Here is a 25416-nt window from a genome sequence, read left to right as displayed (position 1 = left end):
AAGGAAATGTGGTGCACTAAAAAGGACATTATACAAGAAGTCAGGAGACCTGATTTCTGGGTCTGACTCCTTCCCTAGCAGGCTCTCTGACCTTGAGAAACCTCTTGGGGTCTATCTTCCCATTAGTGGAATGAACAAAATGTTCTCTAAACATTTCTAAAATCATGAGATCCAAAGAACATAACTCAGATACTCTGCAAAGTCTACTAAGAAGCAATTCTTAATTGCAATTTTGTCAAATTTGGAAAATAACCTAATTCTGGAATACAGGTGATCAAAGTGGGATCATTCCATTTCAGTATCTGGTATACATACCTGAAAGGTGGAAATCAGAGCAGAAAATTAAAATGAAGTGATTATTTATGTGCAAAAATAAGTAATGTGCTAATTTCCCAATACACACCTATCCTATAAGAAGTCTAAGAAGAAAACTATTATGATGTACCCCAAGAGGGTTAATTTCAAACCTGTGATGGGGTTTGAATAATATATTTATATATAGTAATATATAAATAAATTTAGAAATTGAAAGTTGGAACATAGGGCAGTATTTCTCCTATTATGTACAGCATAATCCAAATGTCTTTAAAGTAAGGATTGGAAAACTTGAAATAAAAGCCACCACAAAGTTAGTTTCTTTGCTTATAGGTACAACACTTCAAATATTTAAAAAATTATAATAGTCATGGCTTTTGCACCATTACTCATACATGAGAACATTAACTTGTTACTAAACCTACATTTTGCATCTTTTTATTTGATTTGTTGAACTAAGACTTTTGAAGCTGAGCTATATTGTTTACCTAAGTATCTACAGAAATACAAATATCCACCAAGTGGCAGGAGGAAGGGTGGATGGTAAGCATGTGATTCCAATATCTTGTAATAAAATTTAAGAAGAAGGAAAAAAAGATATATATATATATTCACACCCATACACACACCACACACATATACACACACATACACCCACCCACATATATATATATATATATTTCTTTTACATATGTGTGTGTATGTTTGTGTGTGTACATATATATTATGGAAAAATGGAGAAAATTTCAAAATAGCACAGAAACAAGCTTCTGGTTTTGTGACACTAGAATTGTTTAAAGTAGAAAAATATTATTTCGTGGTAGGGTTACACAGGAAAGCTTCACAAATGAGCTAGCTCTTGAAGATGAGAAAGTGCTGCATTACTGAAGGCAGAAGAATGTCAAAATCCTTACAGGACTGATATCCACCTATAGAAGTTACTTACATAAATATTTCCTGGGAAAACCCAAGCCCGTAATTAGTCTTGGTTTGTCTGTCCACATTCAATTATATTACATGATGCACACAATTATATTTCTTCCTGAATTATTTCATAAGTAATGAAATCACTCACATTTATTGATTGTATCTGAAGAAAAATGCAGAGGTTACTCTTTACAAGTAGATTTCCACCACAGCATGAGTATGTGGTAAGCTGGTAATGATGAAACCATTTGATTTTCACTCTTCATTGATATAAATATACATTTAAATAACATTCATAGTTATTCCACTTAGAATCCATATAACAGACCAAATCCATTATTAACCCAAACTAGAATTAATTGCAGTGATTTTTAGAGAAGCATAAACCTTCCTCATATCATACTCGAACATAGTAGATTTATTGAGCATTTAGTATATGGAGGGTGAATTCCAAGTATTTTACATGTGTTATCTCATTCAATTCTCACAATAATCAAATAAGATAGTTAATATTAACATTTTCATTTACAAATAGGGAAAAAAACAGAGACTCAGAGAACTTATGTAACTAGTAACAGCTAGTAAGTTAGCATAACTTATTTTCAAAAACAGCTCTCTCTCACTCCATTCTGAAATCACAAATGAATGAATCCTAAGGTATCCCACAGAAAAAGAAACAAACAACAACAAAAACAAAAACACCTTCATCCACATCATAAGCATAGTCTTGAAACTATGGCTACAGAAGTTACAATGGCTCAAACTTACAGGGGCAAAAATAACATAAGACACTAGATAGGGTACAGAAGTGAGGAAGCTGAACATGCTTACTATGGCTTACCATGGCTGGTGATAAGGAATCTAAACTAACCCAGAGTAAGGGCAAACCAGAACAGAAAGGGACCCCAGAGAAACTGACACAGATATTGGGTGGGGAAAGCCAGCGCTCTAACCTAAAGGATATTATTTTTTTCTCTTTTCTTTCTTTTTTTCCCCAGTTCAATAGCTCTTTCTTGTTTTAATGACTGGGTTGGACCAAAGGATATTTTCTGTATGTTGCCTTCTCCCCAAATGCTGTCTGATTCCTAAGTTACCATATGGGTTTTAAACCTACTACCTTTGATTTGGCCAATTTAAAACTTAAGATGTATGTAATAAATCAATATATGGAAACGCCTGAGCCTCCACATTCTATAGTTTATTGCAAATCCAAATACATAATTCAAATCTCTGGTAAAACTGAAGGCAGGAGATCAAAATAAGTTAGCAAAATTGAAAGGAGAATGAGCCCCATCATTTGGGATCAAGTCCAGATCAGCGATCATTTCCAAGTGTTTCAGGGAACTCTCAGTTCCGTGGTATACACCCCAACAATGATGGGCCAGAAATGTGATTTTGGAGATGCTTATCAAGATAATTTTGTTTTAATACTGAACAAAATTTCATAGTCTGATGCACTGTTAATTCAGGTCTAAATCTACCCTATATCTCATGCACAGTCTACTCAACACAGTATTGACTAAACCTGTCCATAGTAAACTTACTTCTACATAGCTTTTTCCCCTCAATGGCAATATAATGAATCAATCTCTCATACAGAAAGTAAATTTGGAAAAATATTAATTTTTTATAGTAGCTGTTGGCCAATAGTATTAATGAACTGAAAATAGTACCATATTAAACACGAAAAAATTTCAAGTAATTGCCATTCTGATGAATATTTGCCCCTAATTTGCCTATAGAAAGCAATTAATTTAAAATAGAAAATGAGTTATTTCACACTAAAGAAGAAATATCATCTTTTGTTTTTGTTTTAATGAGTCATAAATTATGTGGCACAACCTATTTATTTCAGGAAACTTTTTGGATATAAATCCTATTCTTTAAGCATACTTAAAACTTCATAATTTTTGATGCACTGTTATTTATTTTTCAAATGCTAATATATCACACCTTTGCCTCTCAGGCCTAATGAAGAAAACTGTCTCGACTTTTAATATTTTAACTTTACAGAGAGTTCGAGAAAATTTTTAATTTGTCAGTTTCTTAAAACTGACTATATAGAAACAGTAGAGCATAGTCAAGGTACTTTTATCACTCAAGCCATTTTCATAGTTAGCCATTTTTTAATAGAATGAATACACTCTTCATTTTCTTAGACCAAATTCAACCCCATAAAATAATTGGTTAAAAAATGTAATCTATTTAAGTCAAAGAGCACTGGGGTTGCTGTAGTGTGCTCAGAGTAACAAAGCTACTGAAATTTCTATGAATAATATGAAAGTTTGCAGAGATTTAGCAAACTAATTATTTCTAGATAATCTCTTAGAATGGCTAAGTTAGTGAAACAGAACACATTTACTTTAGCATAGCTAACCCCAACATATATTTCTACTTGGTTAGAATTTCCATTCATAGAACCCCCAATCCACTGGCTACATTACAGCTTAGGTGTTACTTCCTTCTTTATACTGCAATGCTGAGCAGTGTGGCGTTTGCAACATTAGCTGCATACTGTAGTCTGTATTTGATACAATCAGATGTATGTATATGTGAAGAGCACACTTCTAAAATATTCAGAAACTGCTAAAAAAAAACTTGCACCTAAAAGGAGACTAATCTTGGGCTCACAAAATGGAACAGAATTTAAGCTTATACATTTTTTTCTTCAGAACATTTTAAAATAACATGACATTACATATTAAAGACAGAACCAAAGAAAACTGGGAGGCATCATCAAGTATTAAAGCTAAGTACCCCAGCAAAACAAACAAACAAAAAATTAATACGTTTTTAGTTCTTGCTTCAAAGAATATAAGAGCTGTAATTCGCATAAGAAAAATATACTTACTATATCAGATGTTTGCTTTCAACATGTACTGAATGTATCTTTAGCACAACTTCAATCCATGGTGCATTATTTATTTCCTGCCTAACAGCAGCAGCGATGCAAGATGTTCCAAAGCTTTACTTTCAGGCAGTTTTCTTCAACCACAGTCTTTTACATGCCCTGTTATTTGCTTTAGCATCTATGAAACAACTCCATCCTTCAAAACAATCAAAACCCTTGAAGCAATCCACATCTGCTTCCTTATACTGAATTTCAAATCTAGTCACACACAAAAATATCCTTTACTTTGTATTTTATTTCAGAAGTTTAGTGGGTTGAATATTCTAAACCCCATAACATACCACTAAATGGTAAGAATGACATTCCTGCAGCTCCTTAGATTATAACTGATAAGGTGAGGCTTTTGCATTTATATTGGGTTCTGAGGAGCTGATGCCATATCAGTCTAATAATTAATAATTCATGGAACCAAATTACAGCCTTAGAAGGAAACAGCTACTTTGACTAGTTCTTTCATAATCTTCTGATTTATGTATGACAGCACAGAAGAGTTCTAGGAGAGGTTAATAAAAAAAAAAAAAACCCAGACATAACACTTGAGTTTTAAAATTAGTGCTGCCTTTGCACAAGCTGGGTTTCTTGTGGCATCATGGTAGCTCCATCTTTTTAAGCAGCTAATTCAAAGGGGCTCATTGTCCATGAGGATCTGGCTCGTGAGGATGTCCAGAGCAAAGTACAGAATGTGGGAGGCTGGGGAGGGGGTAGTAAAGCCAATGTGAGGACTGCTTTGGGCAAAAAAGGGCAGATTCCCCCAACTGTTTTCATACGGTGGGTCTTTAACATGATTTCTGAGAAGACATTATAGGTCCAATCTACCTTATATCTCATTATCCTTCATACTTAAAAATAGGCCAGGCTGGGAGCTTTGGCTCATGCCTGTAATCCCAGCACTTTGGAAGGCCAAGGCGGGCAGATGGCTCGAGCCCAGGAGTTTGAGACAAGCCTGGGCCACGTTACAAAACTTAATCTCTACAAAAATACAAAAAATTAGCAGGGCATGATGGTGCATGCTTGTGGTCCCAGCTAATTAGAAGGCTGAAGTGGGAGAAGCACCTGAGCTCGGGAAGTCAAGGCTGCAGTGAGCCATGATCATGTCATTGTACGACACTGAGGCTTTGTCTAAAAAAAAATAATAATAACAACAACAAACAGCCCCATAAGGAATATGTTCCCATGCATGTGTTATATGGTGTTCCTGTGTGTTTGCACTCATTCCTACATGAGCATGTGGGTAAGCACAAGAATTCACATGTAGTAGTTTCTTCAACACAAGAGCTACCTATAAGCCATACAGCTTGATAATCTTAAAGATTATTTTTATTGAAGAATACTTCACATATGGTAAACCGCAACAATCTAAAGGGTATAGTTCTGCTATAGAATACTATACAGCCATAAAAAGGAATGACATCATGTCATTCACGGATACAGTTGGAGGCCATTACTCTAAGCAAATTAACTCAGGAACAGAAAAACCAAATACCACAGGTACTCACTTATAACTGGGAGCTAGACACTGGGTGCACATGGACATAAAGACGGGAACAATGGACACTGGAACTACTAGAGAGGAGAGGAAAAGAGTGGGGCAAGGACTGAAAGACTGCCTATTCAGTACTATGCTCACTACGTGGGTGATGGGATCGATCATAACACAAACCTCAGCATCACGAAATATTCCCATGTGACAAACCTGCACAGTGTACCATGTGATCCTAAAAGTTGAAATTTAAAAGGAAAGTATATAGTTCAATCCATAATCCTATTAATATATAAAATATTTTTATCACTCTAGAAAGTTTCCTTATATTCTTTCCTTGTAAAATCCTGCCCCCAAAAGAATGGCTTACCTCATTTATTACACTGTAGATTATGTTCCCCTATCCTGGTGTTGTATGTGAATACAAACAGTAGGCATTTCCTTGTGTATGGCTTCCTGTACTCACCATGTATTAAGATTCATTCATGTTGCTATTTTTAACCACTGCATCATATTCTACTGTATGAATAAACAACAGTTTATGTATTCTCCTACTGATGAACACCTAGGCTCTTTCCATTTTTCGCTACTTTGAATAAAGCTATTAACATTCTGGCTGGGTGCAGTGGCTCATGCCTGTAATCCCAGCACTTTGGGAGGCCAAGGCAGGCAGATCACTTGAGGCCAGCACTTCAAGACCAGCCTGGCCAACACGGTAAAATCCCGTGTCTACCGAAAATACAAAAGTCAGCTGGGTGTGGTGGTGGGGGTCTGTAACCTAAGCTACTTGGGAGGCTGAGGCAGGAGAATCACTTGAACCCAGGAGGCAGAGATTGCAGTCAGTCGAGATTGCGCCACTGAACTCCAGTCTGGGTGACAGAGCGAGACTCTCTCTCAAAAAAAAAAAAACAAAAACAAAAACAAAACTAATATAAGGTTTGTCGTAGACATATTTTCAATTCTCTTGGAAAAACTCCTTTGTGTACAAACATAATAAACATAATGGCTGAGTCATAGCATAGATGTGTTTAAGCCTTTTATAAACCTGTCAAACCCTTTTCCAAAGTAATTGCACCAATTTATACCCTGACTTATAACATATGAGAGTTCTAGTTGCTCCACATCCTTGCCAGTATTTGTTACTGTCAGCCTCTTTCATATTAGCCATTTCAGTGGATATATATTGGCATTCCATATGGTTTCAATCTTCATTTCTCTTGTAACTAAAGATGTGAGCACTTTTTTCATGTGTACATTGGTATGTGGTATAAGGCTCAGTTTTCATTAACTGTTAATAAAGGAGACTTTGGGTTAGCAGTAGATCAAAAGGAGATTTTCCACATAAGTCTCAATTATCTTTGAACCAGTGCATCTGTGAAACTCCATCTTCTCACCCAGTTAGGTCTAGCCCTGTCCCTCTGATCAGATACTGTTCCTGTTAACATGGAAACCCTAGAATCTGCCTACTCAGCCTCTAGTGGCTTCCTTTACTCTGGATTGATGATATTATGCCTTTTTTTCATTCTCAATATTAAAAAAAAAAACTTCCTTTTTAAATGACACACTCTGCAAATTCATGTTCATTAATATGCCTAAAATTTAGCTTTCATCAATGAGCTTTGCATTAAAATAGACTGGTGTTTGATTTTACGTGGCTAACCCTGACCAACATTGGAGTCTTACTTTTCTTATTTGTAAGATGAGAATAATATTAAAAGTAATAGTAAAAACCACAATTACTTTTGCACCCAACTAATAGCTGTCTCTTAGGGTTAGGAGGATTAAAACAGATAATTGATATAAAACATATCTAGACCCACCAAGAGCAGTGACAATGATGGGGGTAGTAGCAATAGTGATTCCTACTACCCTGTCTAAAGGTTATCTCAGTTCATACTGGTCATTATATTATTTGAAGAGCATAGTGGACTTATGATGATTCTTTCCTATCTTTCGTTGATCTCTTTAGGTATATAACTTATCTTCTCATAGCTTCAATGATGATGAAGACAGAAATACTTGAAAACATCACAAGATTTATGTAAGGATGATAATTTTAAAAAGAAGGTAATATGATTTGAAATGTTCATTATTATACTTTATATAATCTCACACATTAAGTTAGGCCCATACACACATATTAATATTTTTGTTAAGTGCATATCTCCCTAGAATAAAGATACATAATATTTCTCTATCTATATAAGTATAGTAGAATAGACAGAAATATATACATCTGTGAAAAACAGAAATATACTAAAAAGGAATGACTGATTACTATCTGCCATATGCTATTAAAAGGTGGAAGGCCTCAAGACACTGTGGCAAGATGAGTGTTACGCGTTAAATTGTGTCTCTCATAATTCAAATGATGAAATCCTAAATCTTCAGCAGCTCAGAATGTGACCTTATTTAAAAACAGGGTCATTACAGGTATAACTAGTTAAATTAAGATATGGTCACTAGGGTGTGCCCTAATCCATTATGACTGGTATTCTTATAAAAATAGGAAATGCGGAGACAGACACATGTACTCACTCAGGCAGAACACCATGTGAAAATGAAGGCAACAAGCTGTAACCCAAGGAAATTCCAAAGATTGCAGGCAAACCACAAGAAGGTAGAAGAATAGGATGGAACAGTGGCTCATAGCTCTCAGAAGTAACCAACCTGGCAACTTGGATTTTGGCCTTCTAACATCCAGAAATGTAAGACAATAAATTTCTGTTGTTTAAGCCACCCAGTTTGTGGTACTTTGTTACAAGAGCCCTAAGAAACTAATATAATGGGAAGTCAAGAGTTCCAGAAACAGGTAAACGTACAAAGTTTTAGTTAAATAGGAGGAATGAGTTTTGGTGTTCTATTGTTATTGTTTAAGCCACCCCGTTTGTGGTACTTCGTTACAAGAGTCCTAGGAAACTAATATAATGGGTAAGTCAAGAGTTCTAGAAACAGGTAAGTGTACAAAGCTTTAGTTAAATAAGAGGAATGAGCTTTTGTGTTCTATTGCACAACATGCTGACGATAGTTAATAATAATGCATTGTATATTTCAAGATAGCTAAAAGAGGACTTAAAACTTTATCACTGCAAATAAATATCTGAGGAGGTGGATATGCTAATTATCCTGATTTAATCACTTCAGAATGTATACATGTATCAAAAGATCACATTGTACCCCATATATACAATTATGTGTAATTTAAAATAGAATAAAATGAAAAAAAAGAAATTGAAAGGCTACAGAGGTTCTCCTTGAACATGAAGACTGTGTGCATATTCTTCATCTGGCAACAAGGCGTAATGAGTAGGAAGCCAACCAGAGACATTTAATGACCAGAATTTGATGGATATGAAGGTGGACAACAGAGATTGCAAAGGAAGTGTTGGAGGTTCTAAAGCCAGGAGAAAACAAGCTAAGTGATTTAATACATAAAATCACCAAATCTATACCAGAGGACAGCTGATTATAGACTTCCTGAAGAGACAGCCTCACAGGGGATGACGTGAAAGTTGCTTTTGCTTTCTTGACACTAACTTTTCCTTACAGAAGATAGCCAAGTGGATTTGGGAAGGCTGAGAAACAGTGTGGCAGGATCTGATTTAGCATTTCTGATCTGGGGTCATGTAGCAACATTTTACTTGGCTCGGCGCTGCTTAGCAGGGTGCAATTTGGAGATGGTTCAGTTCTAATCTGAGATGCATAAGAAGCAGCTACAATAATTCTAACATATTGAATGAAATGAGTTGAATAAAAACTCACCCTCAGTGCTTTATGCTGCTGTCCATATTTGCCCCATTTAAAGAGTAGACTGGAAGCCCCTATTCAAAGAAGCTTCACTACCACTTTTTCAAAACTGATGGGACATTAGAATGCATTCAATGAGCTTTCCTGGGTCAAAATCAAAAAGCTAGCTACGGTAAGTTTTTGTGATCAAGGGCAGTCTTTGATTCTCAAAAGTTTATGGGAGAAGCAGCTCTGAGCTCAGAATTCTTGCTGGGTCATGTAAATTTCCAATGAAAAGCTTTTGTAGTCAGTTCTCTTTCTCAATCTAAATTTTGAGCTAACTAACTTGGCATTACATATAAACATCACTTCTGTTTCATCCTTTATTTATTATACTTCCGAACAAAAAAACAAGGCTCAATTCACTCATATTGTGTGGGGGATATGTTAGAAGAACATGAGTTAATAAACTAGACTGGTATATCTGGTTTTCATCTGTGACTCTATTGCTGTGGACAGCTACTTCATTGTATTCTTCATATAATACCAAAGCTTTTCCATCTTTCTCTGGGTTTCTCATGGCTTCATATATTGTTTGATAATGACTCAGCCATGTAGAGCTGAGATAGTACAGTTGTAAAAATAGTCATAAAAGGGGCTCGCGTGGATTTAATCAGAGAACAGGATGTCAAATGAATTTAAAATCAGCACACACCAAATGACTCTAACACACTCTTATTATGCACTCTGTTTCACTCTTATGCTTCAGTAATTTTTGATTGGATGCTGGTTATTATATTTGAAGATATGGCAAGTATCCAACCCCATAAACAAAGGTGCTTCTCGGATTCTGGCCATTTTATCATGTTAGCAACATGCCCACAGGTAGTGCAGCAGGGAAGGTCAGTACTGAGCCCATTACAAACTAAATCTGGTTCCCCATTACAGTCCAGCTATTTGGAATCTGCAAGGAACACCTGTTATTACAATTTTATGCCAGATAATAACCATTATGAATTCTGCTTTGCACCTCTTATTTTATAACCTCAAAAACATACTTGAAGAACAACATATTTTCTGAAAGAAGAAAATGCCATTTTTGAGAACAAACTATTTAAAAGACATTCAATTGAAGGTTTGGGTCGGGCAATTCACTGAGCAAAATTTCCAAGTGCAAGAAACAAATAAAACATCATTATTTAGAAATTAAAGTGGCTTGATGAAGTCCTGGTTATATGGTCAGCATTATTTCTTTTGTAAAACTGCTTTCATTCTGCAAACATTGTTTTATGTCAAAGGAAGTTAGGTGGGGAAAAAAATCCTATTGAGGTTATTAATCAACCAGTAGCTGTATAGAAAATATTTAACCTGTATGTTATTCTCAAAGTGGGACCCATAAGCTCTACTAGCTTACCTACAATTATTTCAACAGGAAAAATACAAGTCTTCGGTATTCATATCAATTCAACTTGTAAACAAGTAAAACATTAATGCTATATCATGTGTTTTAGTAAGCACATTGAATGTACACCAGTATTTGAAGCTGCTTCTGTGTGGCTATTTTGCCCTCTGATTATATATTAATGGATAGAAACTTTAGGTGCATCTTTCTTAACTTTTATGATCATTTCAGACTTACAGAAAGTTGCAATAATAGTATAATTACTATATGCTTCAATTCCCCAAGATTATCAAAATTTAACATTTTACTACATTCCCTCTATAATTTCTATGCCCTCTGTACACACACACACACACACACACACACACACACACACACACACACTCTTTTTTCCTAAACCCATTGACAGTAAGTTTCAGACATGACATTTATTTAACCCGAAATAATTTATTGTATATTTCCTAAAATCAAGGAAATTTTCTTCAATAACCACAGTAAAACTATCATCTGAAAATAAACATGTATATAGTATTATTATGTAAACACCCTATTCATATTTTTCCAGTTGTCCCAGTAACGTCCTTTAAAGCCAAAGCAAATCTGAGATAGTTCATATACACTTGACATGTCCCTTTAATCTCATTTAATCTTGAACAGTTCCTCAAGCTTTATCTTTTATGTTCTTGATAATTTTCAATATTACAGGACAATTATTTTGTAAAATTTAGCTTTGTGTGATGTTCCCTCATAATTAGATACGTCTGTGAAATATTTTTTTCTCAGTGCAACCTATCAACAAGCTCATAATAATGATCTGTCCCATTACTGTCATGCTACCTTTGATCACTTGATTCAGTTGGTATCTGCCAGGTTCCTTTTCTTCACTCTAAAGTTGCTGTTCTTCCCTTTCTAGGCAATGGGGATACATCAATGAAGGAGATAGATAAGATCCATTTTCTCATGGAATATTCATTTTCTCAAGGGAGATAGACCACAGTAAAAGGAAAGAAAAGGAAGAAAAAAGGAAAGAGGAATGAAGGAGGAACAGAAAGAACAAACAAGTGATAAACTGCAGTAGTGGTAAGAGCTATTAGAAAAATAAAATAAGGCAATTAGTAGTAGAACAGGGATCATTTATGAAAGATAGTTGAAAGCAAGGCCTCTCTGAAGAGTTACACCTTTCTCCGAGAACAACATAATGAGAAGGCTCCAGCCATGTGAAGATAGATCACGGGGAAAAGGGTATTCTTTGGAGGCCCAACATGCAGGAATGAGTGGCAAGAGTTAAAATTAGGTTGCTTAGGTGGCTTTTTTTTTGAGATGGAGTCTCACTCTGTCACCCAGGCTGGAGTGCAGTGGTGCAATCTCAGCTCACTGCAACCTCCCCCTTCCAGGTTCAAGAGATTCTCCTGCCTCAGCCTCCCGAGTAGCTGGGATTACAGGCACACACCACCAAGCCTGGCTGATTTTTTTTGTATTTTTAGTAGACACAGGGTTTCACCATGTTGGCCAGGCTGGTCTCGAACTCCTGACCTTAGGTGATCTACCCACCTCGGCCTCCCAAAGTGCTGGAATTACAGGCGTGAGACACTGCACCTGGCCTGGTTTTTGTTTGTTTGTTTTTTGTTTGAGACAGAGTCTAGCTCTGTCGCCCATGCTGGAGTGCAGTGGTGAGATCTCGGCTCACTGCAACCTCTACCTCCCAGGTTGAAGCGATTCTCCTGCCTCAGCCTCCCAAGTAGCTGGGATTACAGATGCATGCCTCCATCCCGGGCTAATTTCTATATTTTTAGCAGAGACAGGGTTTTGTCACATTGGCCAGGTTGGTCTCAAACTCCTGACCTCCAGTGATCTGCCTGCCTCGGCCTCCCAAATTGCTGTGATTACAGGCGTGAGCCTCCGTGCCCAGCCACTGGTTAGGTAGGTTTCTAAATAAGACTATGCAGGCCACAGCAAGGAGTGTGGATATTATTCTGAGAGAAAGCAAAGGAATGAAATAATTTAGCTTATCCTCGAGTAATTAATAGCAAGGTGTGGCCAGAGTAGAGGAAGAGAGGCCAGTGTGGGCTCCTCTATTTGCAACATGGTATCCCAAATCTCAGCTCTTCATCCACTGAGAATGGCAATGCATTGATCCCAGAAGAAAACAGTTCTGATATACTTACTTCTTAAGCATTTTTGTATCCAGAACATTTAGATTATGAGAAACAGATTTAACGTGTATTTAGCATATTACAGAATAACTGAAAATTTTTTAGCAAATGTATCTACAGCTCATCAGAAATAGTTTGTATTAGCTTTCAGCATGAAACTCCCCACTTGAAGGACCTTCTGCAGACAAAACACAAAAATTGTTGCCAAAACATAAATTTTTTAATTTCATATATTGTTAATCTAGCTCTACTAAGCTAAATTTGCAATAAAAGCCTTCCACTTAAATTATAATGCCACACTTAAGTCACTGTGTGAAAACCAAAACAATGGATCCAAAATATTATTTTACACATGCTTTTCCAAGAAGCTGACTGTACTCTTCTAGAACTTCACAGCTTGCATGGCACAGAGCAATTTTAAAATCAATTTGATTCACACTTTATTCTTGGGAAGACCAGCTCTTTGTTTTCTCTCTTCTGATGATACACATAGTTCACGTATAATGGGTTGAACATAAGAAATAATGAAGAATAATGGAAGTGTATCCCTTAAAACCAGTGTCTCAACTCTTGCAGGAAAAACAGCAAAATAAAACAAGAAAACCTGCTTTGAAAATTGGCTTTTTGGAAAAGAGCTTAGAAATGAAAATCAAAGTGAATTTCATCCAGCTATCTTTAGGTTTATGATCATTACATTCCTTATAATTTTTATATTTTTCAAATGTCTCTATTATTATTCTTCTATGTATTAAGTAACCAAATAGTAATATAAACAAATTTCTTAAACAATAAAAAAGCCAACTGCATAAATGAAGGAGGATGCCATTATTATGTAACATCATAGTCAAAACAAAATAATACAAAATTATACTTCTTTTGATAAAAAATAAATTCACATTAGTAGCAAGTGCTGTACACTTATTTTATTTTTTAAATGTTCTTTTTACTCAATAAAGATTTGCCTTAAGAATAATAAAACTAACTCATCAGGTTAAATATTTAATAAGTGATTTGCCAACTGCTTCACAAAGACAATACTTTGTGAAGAACCCTTGCATTACCAAAAGCATTTTTAAGAGATATACAGCAAAATAGACTGTGTCACATCTAAGTAACTTTAGATATTTTTAAATATTTCATTCATTTAAATTATTGTATATTTACTATCAGATAGGTTTTATAAATTTGAGTAATTCCAGATGACACACAAAATGAATATTTATTTATTACTATAGTAGACTATAACTGATACTGGAAGTCACACAACTTACGGTTAGCAAGTTCAAAACTCTAACTTCTATTTCTTCCCTTTAGGTAGTCTTCCTGAAGTAAAGATGCAAAGCCAACAGATGGAGAGAAACAGAGGTTCACGGGTTTGCCACATACATGATTTCTATAATCTCTAAATTGAATGCGCTTAGTTGCAGCTACATCTTATCTCAAATATCTGCAATAATTATCTCCAATGCTCAATTAAATTTTTGCATTTCTCAATTTATCACTAACTACCCTATTTATATGTTTCAGTTATAACTCATCTCAAATAATTTTAAAAGACTTATGTAATACTTAATAATTTGTTGAAATGTTTCCCTTTCGTTTCTAAAGAGGAAAATGTGCCCTTAGCCATCACTTTTTAAATCTAAAAGCTACAAACAGAAATTGCTTTGCAATTTTCATGTATCTCCTTAGAAATTTTCTAGCTTCAAACATGTGATATTTGCTTCTCTTACATAAACGTCTCCAAAAATGACTGCTAAAAATGAAAACATCTTTTCCAACAAATATTTTCAATGCAATGTAAACACATATTGCAAACAATGATTTAAACTAATTCCAAGAAACCCAGCTATTGGCATTCTAGGATTTTGCTAGTTAGGGGAACTGGCCCCAGATGGGGAAAGCATTCTTTGTTGTCTGAAGTGATCATAGTAAAACAGGCCCAGACAGAAAAACTATGGGTTGTATGTCTCAATACTGCAACTTTACCACCTGGCCACTCTACTGTCACACAAAGGTCAAGCAGACAGCAATGCAATTTTGAGGTGGGGAAGGAAAATAATCCAGTCAGAATTCAAGCAAATGTTTGAATTCAGAGTTTGAATTCAGAGAATGTTTGAGTTCAATAAGCACTCATTTTGCCCTTCTGGGGACCATGTGAGGCAATGAGATATGAAGATAAATAATATATAGGCCCTTACTTGAGGAATTCCTAATCTAACCAATGTCATAGATATATGAACAAACATACTGTGACATGAAAATTAATAAGTAGTGTGTGCAAGGTATAGTAAGACGTAATTCCTATAAAATGAAGGTGGGGTGATAACCTCTCTTCTGAACATAAAGAGAAGGATTCTCGGGAGTGACCGCTGAGTGAGAATGCATGTATTCATTCATTTATCAAATATTGATGGAACATTGTCATGGGTTGAATTGTGTCGCTAAAAAGATGTGTTGAAGTCTTAACCCCTGGTACGTGTGAATGTGACCTTATTTGGAAACAGGGTCTTTGCAAATGTAACCAAGTTAAGATGAGTTCATTAGGATAGGTCATATCCAGTAAGACTTATGTCCTTATGAGAAGAGGAAAAAATTTGAACACACAGGCATACAGGAAATGCAGCATGTGAAGATGGAGGATGAGAGATGAGCTTGGAGTTATGCTCCCACAAGCTGCAGAACAACTGCGGCTATCAGAAGCTGAAAGATGCGACCCTCCCCTAGAGGTTACAGACGGAGCACAGCCCTACCAACACCTGATTTTGGACTTCTGGCCTCTAGAAGTGTGAGAGAATAAACTTCTGTCATTTTAAGTCACCCTGTGTATGGTACTTTGCTGTGGCAGTCCTAAGAAACTAATACAAGCATCTGCTATGAACAAGACACGAGGAATATTGCTCAGGTAATAGTGGAGAAAAGGACAAAGACTCTGCCTTAAGTATGCTAATAGGTTATTCTGTGCAACAAGAGTAATATAAACAAAACTATAAACAGGTATTGTTTGTTGGGAGAGTTTTAAGTGATTTGATATTACTGTAGAAATAAAAAGTGTAGAAATAAAAATAAAAAATAAAAAACTGAGTAGAAAGTTGAGTAGTAGACAGATTATTTTTAAAAAGAGTTTGGGATTAATCTTGTTGATATGAGTTATGGATTATGGTTTAAAGTAGAAAATGATATGTTTATACTTTTAACAGGTCACTCTGATATCAGCAATGTAATTTATTTGTTCTGGGTAATACCAGAATAGACCAGTTAGGAAGGCAGAGTAAGAGGCGAAGCAAGAGAGAAAAGGAGGATCTGAATGGAGGCAGTAAAACCAACAATGACTTTCAAGCCAAATGATTTTGAATGTCAACCACTGTAGAAGGGGCTATATGAAACCAATGTTTTAAAAAAGCATATTGCTTAAGGCAGTGCACTAATAAAAAAGAAAAATCTGCAAAAATACGTTAAAAAAAGATAGCTAAAAATTAGTCCTTCTATTTAGAAACCACGGATATAATGTAGAGGTAACATGAACACACACAGACACACACACACACACACACACACACACACACACACACACATGCACACATTGAGTTGTTACTGGTGTGGGAACCAGAGACAAATTTACATGTGAGAGCTGCCTGAATAGCTAGGCTAAGAGCATGGGAGATGTGAGAGTCCTATTCAGGTGTCATAGAAGAAAAAGAGATTTCCACAAAGGGAGTAATTTTAAGTCCTGATTTAGCTGGGCATTTGCAATTCACCACGACTTAAGATTTGTTTTTGACAAACTCATGATTTCCCAATCTATTGTGTTAGAAAACCATTAAAATAAGCATAATAAATATGTCTCTTCTTGGCATTCTCTAACATTAAATCTAAGCAGTTTCCCTTGCTTTTTCCCCACAATTTAATCTAACAGGCGGATTTATGTGCTGTGAGTAATTAGGCGACTTTGGAAGAGGTAAGACGGTAAGACGAGAACTTTCGTGGAAGCATGCCACGGCTAGACTAAAGCAACTTAAGCCAGGATTCATAGCATTTGCCCTCCAGGGGATCAGAAGTAGTGAACTTAAGCAGGTCCATCAGTACACCAGGGCCTATGTTTAGGCTTGTTCCTGTACAACAACATATTAATGATGTTAATAATAATGATAGCAATTAAAGTTTACCGAGTCCTTATGATGCACGAGGCTCCATGCTACAAGCTCAATTCATTAGCTTATTTGATTCACCCAACAACCGTATAAAGTAGACCCTAATCTTATTCTCCCAGCAGAAAAGCCAACTTCAGAGAATATAATTTTTTCAAGGGTGAATTAGAGATGTGAATACATTTTTAATTATTAAGTTATTACAGTCAGTCATAGGTATCAAATGGTTGTGATATATACATACACAGAAGGTCTCCAACTTAATGGTTTGACTTATAATTTTGTGGCTTTACAATGGGTTTATTAGAACACAAGTCAAGGAGTAACTGTATACAGAATTTATATATATATATATATATATGGAGTGAGACAGGGAGAGGAGAGGGAGATAGAGGGAGAAGAGAGGAAAGAAAGGGAGAGGGAAGGGAGAGGAGAGGGAGAAGAGAGGAGAGGGAGAGACAGAAGAAGGAGAGGGAGGGAAAGAAAGGGAAGGATAGGGAGAGGAAGGGAGGCAAAGGGAAATGGGGGGAGAGAGAGTGGGGGAGAGGGAGAGGGGGAGAGAGGGAGAGGGAGCAGAAGGAGAGGGAGCAGAAGGAGAGGGAGCAGAAGGAGAGAGAGAGAAAATAGTGCTGTCATTAAATTTATGGATTCTTGACAAGATTCCCTAGGACCCAGACCCATTTGTGCTGTGTTACCTGGGACAATTTAGCTAATCCCTCCAGGCCTCAATTTTCTCAACCGTGAAATGGAAAAAATAAATAGTACGTACTTCAAAGGGTTGTGGGAAGATTAAGGCAGTTAAAACTGTGCATAGAAAGTATAAAGGAAGAAAGCAATACTTAGCCATTATCATTCTCATTTTCATCATCATCATCACTATAAGTGGTTACTCATTACTGTAGATATTTAAACAGAGGTTGGATAAATGTCAGGCAAGCGTATTATAAAAAGGATTCACATTCTGGATAGGTAATTGGAGAAGATTATCATTATTCTGTGAGTTAAGTTATATGCTCATATAAGTCTGGGAAATACTACATAATATATTGCCTCCTTGGACTTTTAAAATTAATGTCAGACATATTAAGGTCCTCAATTGTCAATGAAGCTATTTATCTTACTTTTTTTTTTTTTTTTTTTTGAGATGGATTTTCGCTCTTGTCACCCAGGCTGGAGTGCAGTGGCACAATCTCGGCTCACTGCAACCTCCGCCAACCGAGTTCAAGCAATTCTCCTGCCTCAGCCTCCCCAGTAGCTGGAATTACAGGCGCCCGCCACCATGCCCAGCTAATTTTTGTATTTTTAGTAGAGATGGGGGTTTCACCATGTTGGCCAGGCTGGTCTCGAACTCCTGACCTCAGGTGATCCGCCCGCCTCGGCCTCCCGAAGTGCTGGGGTTACAGTCATGAGCCACCACGCCCGGCCTTTATCTTACTTTTAATCCATCATTTTCCAGTTCTGTCAGACAATGCTACCCTTCCTGTACCTTACAGCTCAGTTTAACTCACAGCACTGGCGTACCTAACAGGGTATATTGTCTAATCTGGAAGCAAAGGGAAGCATTCCTTATTTTCGTTCCTAATGTACCAGTAATTCAAACTCAAATACCCAGTCACTTAAATGAGCAGAATAAAAGTAGAAGTCAAGCCTTTTAGGAACTAGAATTTTTTAGAAAGTGTTCCTGTTTAACTGATTACAGATTTAGGCTAAAAAATGCCTCCTGGTGTGAGTAATCTAAACTCAGACTAACAAATCACGATAGGGCTGGACGCAGTGGCTCATGCCTGCAATCCCAGCACTTTGGGAGGCCGAGGCGGGTGGATCATGAGGTCAGGAGTTCAAGACCAGCCTGGCCAAGATGGTGAAACCCGGTCTCTACTAAAAGTACAAAAATTACAGCGCACCTGTAATCCCAGCTACTCGGGAGGCTGAGGCAGGAGAATCGCTTGAACCCGGGGGGCAGAGGTTGCAGTGAGCCGAGATCGCGCCACTGCACTCCAGCCTGGGTGACAGAGGGAGACTCCATCTCAAAAAAAAAAAAAAAAAAATCACGATAGGAAGAAAATGTAAGAAAAGAATGTCCAGTAAGGCGTATACCATGTTTTTTATATAAAGCTGTAGAGAGTGGTCCACTTTAAACATATCGCTAGCAGACATCACAGAGCCTTAAATCTTATGTCCCTAAGCAAATCAAAATTATTTTTTGTGTGTGATTGAAACAGGGTTTGTGCCTTTGTCTCAAGATTTGGGAAGAACAATACAGTTTCTTGCCAGTTCGAAATTTTATTTTTTTAATTTTACACAGCTCTACAGAGACAATTTGGTCTTAGAACCTTGCACCTTCATAGAAAAATTTCAAATTCTTGGCTAAGATATTAAAATATATGTTTTCTGAATATTTTCAATGAGCTAAAAACATTTTTAAAATATGCAATATTTTATAAGAAATACATAATTTTTTAATTTATATAATCAAAACAGTACCAGAGCCTTTAACAGCCTTTGTTAAAGAATGGAGACTTTTTATACATCATTTACAAATATTTTAATTGGAAGAAAATCAGTTTGAAAGTCTTCAAATATTCATCTTAACCTACAGGCTTAGAAGGACTTAGAAAACTACCATGCATTATGTGCCAGATATTCTCCTAAGCGCTTTTACATATTTTATATCTTGTGACTTCAGATTTATTAATGCCACATTACAGAACACTATAGTTCAAAGAGTTTAAATGATGTTCCCAGCACCTCCAGAGTAGTGGTAGCTAAGTAAGAGACCTAAGTGCAGAAGATGAAACTCGATCTGATTCTCATGTTGACTGTTCTGTACATTGTTCTAAGGCGGAAATGTAGGACAAGGCACAAAGTATTCTAAGGCAAATACTGGGGCCCATTTCTCTCTAGAAAAAACAAAACAAGCCCAGGCGCGGTGGCTCACGCCTGTAATCCCAGCACTTTGGGAGGCCGAGGCGGGTGGATCACGAGGTCAGGAGATCGAGACCATCCTGGCTAACACGGTGAAACCCCGTCTCTACTAAAAATACAAAAAAAATTAGCCGGGTGTAGTGGCGGCGCCTGTAGTCCCAGCTACTCGGGAGGCTGAGGCAGGAGAATGGCGTGAACCCAGAAGGCAGAGCCTGCAGTGAGCCGAGATTGTGCCACTGCACTCCAGCCTGGGCGACTGACCAAGACTCTGTCTCCAAAAAAAAAAAAAAAAGGAAGAAAAAAACAAAACAAAACAAAAGAAGGGAAAGGTTTAAAAATTTGGAAACGTCAGTACTCAAGACCATAGAAAATAATAGTGTTGAATTCAGAAAATAGAAAAACACATATGATTCAAATTGATCTGGTCAATTATAAACCAACTAATACAGAAATCACAAAATAACAATCTTTGAAGCTAGAAAGACACACCTAGTTTGCTCTTTCCTCTCTTAGGCATCCCCTTTTGCAAATGAAGCTACAAACTCTAGAGAGAATAAGTTATTCGTTCTTATGTAAAATAGGATAAGAATGGAAAAAAAAAAAAAGAAACCCACTAAGCATGCATGATCAGCAAGTCCAATCTGGATATACTGAATTTGGCAATAGTCAATGTAGTAAATGACCTGGGTAAATTGGTCATTTTGTTAGATATACTCGGTGTAAAGTGGGAATATTAGCCCCTAAAAGTGGTGTTCAGATAAACCAATTAAAATTTGCAAAATATCCTTCAAGAGTGGTAAGCATCGTTACTACTCAAATTCATACCAAATCTCACCTGTTCTGCATAGCTATATAAATGTAAAATAGACACATTTCATTTTCTTCAACTATTTCCTCTTTCCAATCTACAACATCAGATCTTAGTGCTCTTTAATATTTTATCCAAATGACTTAAAGAATCAAAAGAGAAAAACAGATTCCTTTACTAACAACACAGACGCAAACCCTAATGTTACCATTGAGGCTGAGATACGCTGGCAATATCTACATTTTACATAGAAAGGAAGGGCTGCTTTGGAAAATTCTCATCCCAGTTTCCCTAACTTCTGTGAAAACACAATGGATAGAGGAAAGAGAATGACATTTTTATTTCAGATGATCAAAGTTATTGAGAGCTTATACCAAGAGACACAGTATCTAATTAAATTATCACCAAAACCCTGTGATTTTTTTTTTTTTTTTTTTGAGATGGAGTTTCGCTCTTGTTGACCAAGCTGGAATGCAATGGTGCGATCTCAGCTCACCGCAACCTCCATCTCCTGGGTTCAAGCGATTCTCCGGTCTCAGCCTCCCGAGTAGCTGGGATTATATGCATGTGCCACCATGCCCAGCTAATTTTTTTGTATTTTTCGTAGAGATGGGGTTTCTCCATGTTGGTCAGGCTGGTCTCGAACTCCCCACCTCAGATAATCCGCCCACCTCGGCCTCCAAAAGTGCTAGGATTACAGGCGTGAGCCACCGCGCCCGGCCATGATGATATTCTTATAACCCACAGTAGTTTAAGCAAATGAGGAAACTGTCACTTTGAGAGGTTATATAATGTTCCCAAGATCAAATAGCCTGAAAAAGTCATGACAACAGATTCAAATTCTTGCAGTCTAATTTCAAAAATAAGATTTTAACAACAAATGATATCTCCCATCCCTGACATATTTTATAAATACTCATCTAATGCCCATAAATAACAATTGATACTAACATAGCACTTATATAAAAAAGACAAAAGAGGCCTGTGGTACTCTGGATGCAATATCTTCATCTTTTACATTAGGATATTGGGGTCAACCACCTCAATTAATAAAGTTATCTATCCAAGGTACTATCAGAAGTTAGTGGCCAGAGTGGGATCAGTACCCAGAATTTGTAACCTTATAGTTTTCCCTTCTATAATAGGCAGATCTGCACGCTTCTTGAAGAATTTTAATCATACTGATAACCATCTGCAGGGTAAAGCTTAAAAACAGAAGAAAAAAAAAGGAAGCGGAAAAAGGTAGGCAGGAAAAAAGAAATTCAATAAAAGGAAAGGAAAAGAAAAAAAGAAAAGTGAAATAAAAGAAAAAAATGGGATATATGTTGTGATTATTAGAAAACTGTCTCAATCTTTCGTGCTGCTTATGTTGTTATTCCATATTTAAAAGACTATCATATGCCTATTGTATAAGTAAACATGCTAGGCAATGAACGGGCAATACAAGAAACACAAGCATTGTATTTGACTTCATTTAACCTACATGGCAATGAAAAGGAAAATTGTTGAAGTGTGGATGGTGACTGAATAAACTACCTTACATTGAAAAGATTATGAAACTATGGTATAATCCTCTAACTGATAGTGATATTGGTATTGGTATTACATTCCTCTAATACCAGTAGTAAAGGGAAGCATTCTTACAAAATACAAATAACAATGACAACACAAATTCTCCTCTTACTATGACTGATTCACAAGGGAGAAAAAAAATAATGCTACCACCAGATTATTTGTAATCCTTCTTCAAAAAAAAAAAGGAGCTAAGCTTGAAGTGTCAAGTTTCCTATGTGTTTTAGTTAGATCTGGAGTCTCATTTATCTCATGAAAGACCACAAATTAATTAGCTGTTTCCCTGAAGTACTACGGGGAGGGCAGTGGGCTAATGAAATGATAAACCAAGCACCTAGCACAGTCTCTAACAAATAGGTTGTTCCCAAAACATGTTGAATAAAAAATAAATGAATGAGAGTAGCAGACATGGCTACCTGTCCATTAAGGTCCACTTTCTCCCGTTTTCCAGGGCACTAAGCTGGACTATATTCCCCAGTCCCCTGTGCATGGCCAAAAAACGCAATGGGACTGACTTCTAACCAGTGTGAGTGGAAATAAGGTATAGCACAGCCAGGACTGTCCTCTCGCAAGCTGCTATGGGTTCTTTCCCCCATCCTGAGGAATGGAATGGTGATGTCCAGAATTTGGGAAGGCCCATATTGAAACAGCAGTGCCTGCATCCCTGAATAACTGTGGATCAGAGGACTCTCTCCTTCCCCTGCACATGAAACCACCCAGGATTTTTTTTTTTTTTTTTTTTTTTTTTTTCTTGAGACGGAGTCTCGCTCTGTCGCCCAGGCTGGAGTGCGGTGGCTCAATCTCGGCTCACTGCAAGCTCCGCTTCCCGGGTTCACGCCATTCTCCTGCCTCAGCCTCCCGAGTAGCTGGGACTACAGGCGCCTGCTACCACGCCCGGCTAATTTTTTGTATTTTTTTTAGTAGAGACGGGGTTTCACCGTGTTAGCCAGGATGGTCTCGATCTCCTGACCTCATGATCCGCCCGCCTCGGCCTCCCAAAGTGCTGGGATTACAGGCGTGAGCCACCGCGCCCGGCCACCACCCAGGATTTTTATGAACTTGAGAAATAAATTCTATTTTGTTGAGCCAATGTATGTTGGGTCCATTTGTTGCATCTATTTCTCCTCCCCAAATTAATGAAATGGGTATTTATAGAACTCAAGCCTCAAACTACACTGTGGCACTTAGTTTATATTATTCCAAATATTCCAAGAGTCAGTAACTATGCCATCTCATACAGACAACTGAAAAAACCGTGAGGTGACAACAACAGTTGGTAGTGCTTATCTTTCTTTTAATCCATTCTTTTGGAAAAATAAATCTTTACATTGGTATTTTATCTGCTTTTTAAAAATGCCTCATGCAGGAGTGTCCAATCTTTTGGCTTCCCTGGGTCACACTGGACGAAGAGGAATTGTCTGGCGCCACACATAAAATACACTAACACTAACACTAACTGATGAGGTAAAAAAAATAATAATAATCACAAAAAATCATGTTTTAAGAAAGTTTACAAATTTATACCGGGCTGCATTCAAAGCTCTCCTTGGCCACATGCAGTCCACAGGTCACAGGTTGGACAAGCTTGCTTTATGCAAACATATGTTATAAATATTCTGGGTATCTTCAGTTTTACTGTCTCAGCTTCAGAGGAGCTCTCTCTCTCTCACAGTTGTGTTTTTTAAAAGAAATTCAAATCTTAAATTAGTGTGATAGTGTGCAAAGACAATGAAACCTATTTGACCTTTCCTGTGAAGATACCAGATCTCTAGAGAGGAAAGCTTTCACAGGGCACAGCACAGAAGTAACACATGTCTTGGTGACTTAACAACCTGTGTGTGGGTGAGGAAGCTAGAGAAAATGACTGAGGCTTGCAGGCATGGCCAGTCATTCTATTAATACTTTGTATAATGAAGCACTGCTGAAGATAGCACTCATATTAAAGAGAGTTCAATGCAACCCATTTGCTTCCTTCCTATTAGGGAGCGGAGCTACTGAAAACACTAATAATGCCATCATGTTCAACAACAACTGGATATGGTATCTAAAAACTTGGAATGAAAAGAGCTCTGTCATTTTCTTTTTTTTTTTTTTTTTTCCTTGAGATGGAATCTCGCTCAATCGCCAGGCTGCAGCGCAGTGGCGCAATCTCGGCTCACTGCAACCTCTGCCTCCCGGGTTCAAGTGATTCTCCTGCCTCAGCCTCCCAAGTAGCTGGTACTACAGGTGTGCTCCACTATGCCTGGCTAATTTTTGTATTTTTAGTAGAGACGGAGTTTCACCATGTTGGCCAGGATGGTCTCGATCTTTTGACTTCGTGATCCACCCGCCTCAGCCTCCCAAAGTGCTGGGATCACAGGGGTGAGCCACCGCGCCCTGCTGAGCTCTGTCATTTTCTTTTTGTGTTAATTCAGCTGGTGCCTTAACACTGTATAAGAACTGCGCATTGACAGATAATGAGTCAATGCATGGTCAGCACACAACCAACATGAGAGAAGAAAGCAAATATCAAAAGTGGAAATAGTAGAGCATATTATATGTTAACCTGACCTTTTTTTTTTTTTTTAACATACAAGTGCCCAACTCCAGAGAATTATACAGAAACGAACAGAACATGAAAACTGAGAACTGGGAAATCCTCAAGGTAGAAAGACCTAAAAACAGTGACAACTGCAACTGTGGACTGCGCTTAACGCATCAAAAACACTCACCTTCATCTCAAGAATCACCTAGTGATATAGAAATACTGACACTTCAAAGACCACTTCAAATATTACTGCCTCTGTGAATTCTTTCCTGACTGCTCCTGCCCAAAAGGGAAAAGTAATCCACCTTGTGTGCTCCTATAATTCTTGGTTCTTACCATAAAATACATCAATACCATCATCATCACCATTAACATTAATATTTATTGTGCACTTACTAGGAACGTTAAACAAGAAAGTGTTCTAATTTGGATCAGGGAATAATAATTATTATTCCATTTAATTAAATAGTTCAGTAGAAACTGTTAAAGGAGAAGTGCAGCACAGCAAATCATTTTCTGCCT

At 37.1% G+C, this 25416-nt stretch overlaps 1 protein-coding gene across 5 annotated transcripts in view; it reads right to left on the bottom strand.

The window, feature by feature from the left end:
• The window catches only part of LOC100989577 (contactin-4), a 960081-nt gene that overhangs the window by 656722 nt on the left and 277943 nt on the right, over nucleotides 1-25416 (bottom strand). Inside the window, exon 1 of one of the 5 annotated variants that reach the window (XM_034955678.3) lies at nucleotides 4094-6767. The exons of the other annotated variants lie outside the window; for them this stretch is intronic. The gene's annotated coding sequence lies outside the window, so the exon portion shown is untranslated. Of the gene's footprint in view, nucleotides 1-4093; nucleotides 6768-25416 lie in introns of those variants that run through there. 5 annotated transcript variants of the gene reach the window in all.

This window comes from Pan paniscus, chromosome 2 (genome assembly GCF_029289425.2).
Source record: "Pan paniscus chromosome 2, NHGRI_mPanPan1-v2.0_pri, whole genome shotgun sequence".
NCBI classification, from domain to species: Eukaryota; Metazoa; Chordata; class Mammalia; order Primates; family Hominidae; genus Pan; species Pan paniscus.
The sequence above is the reverse complement of the archived record's forward strand: the minus strand, read 5'-3'. Positions and strand labels throughout refer to the sequence as shown.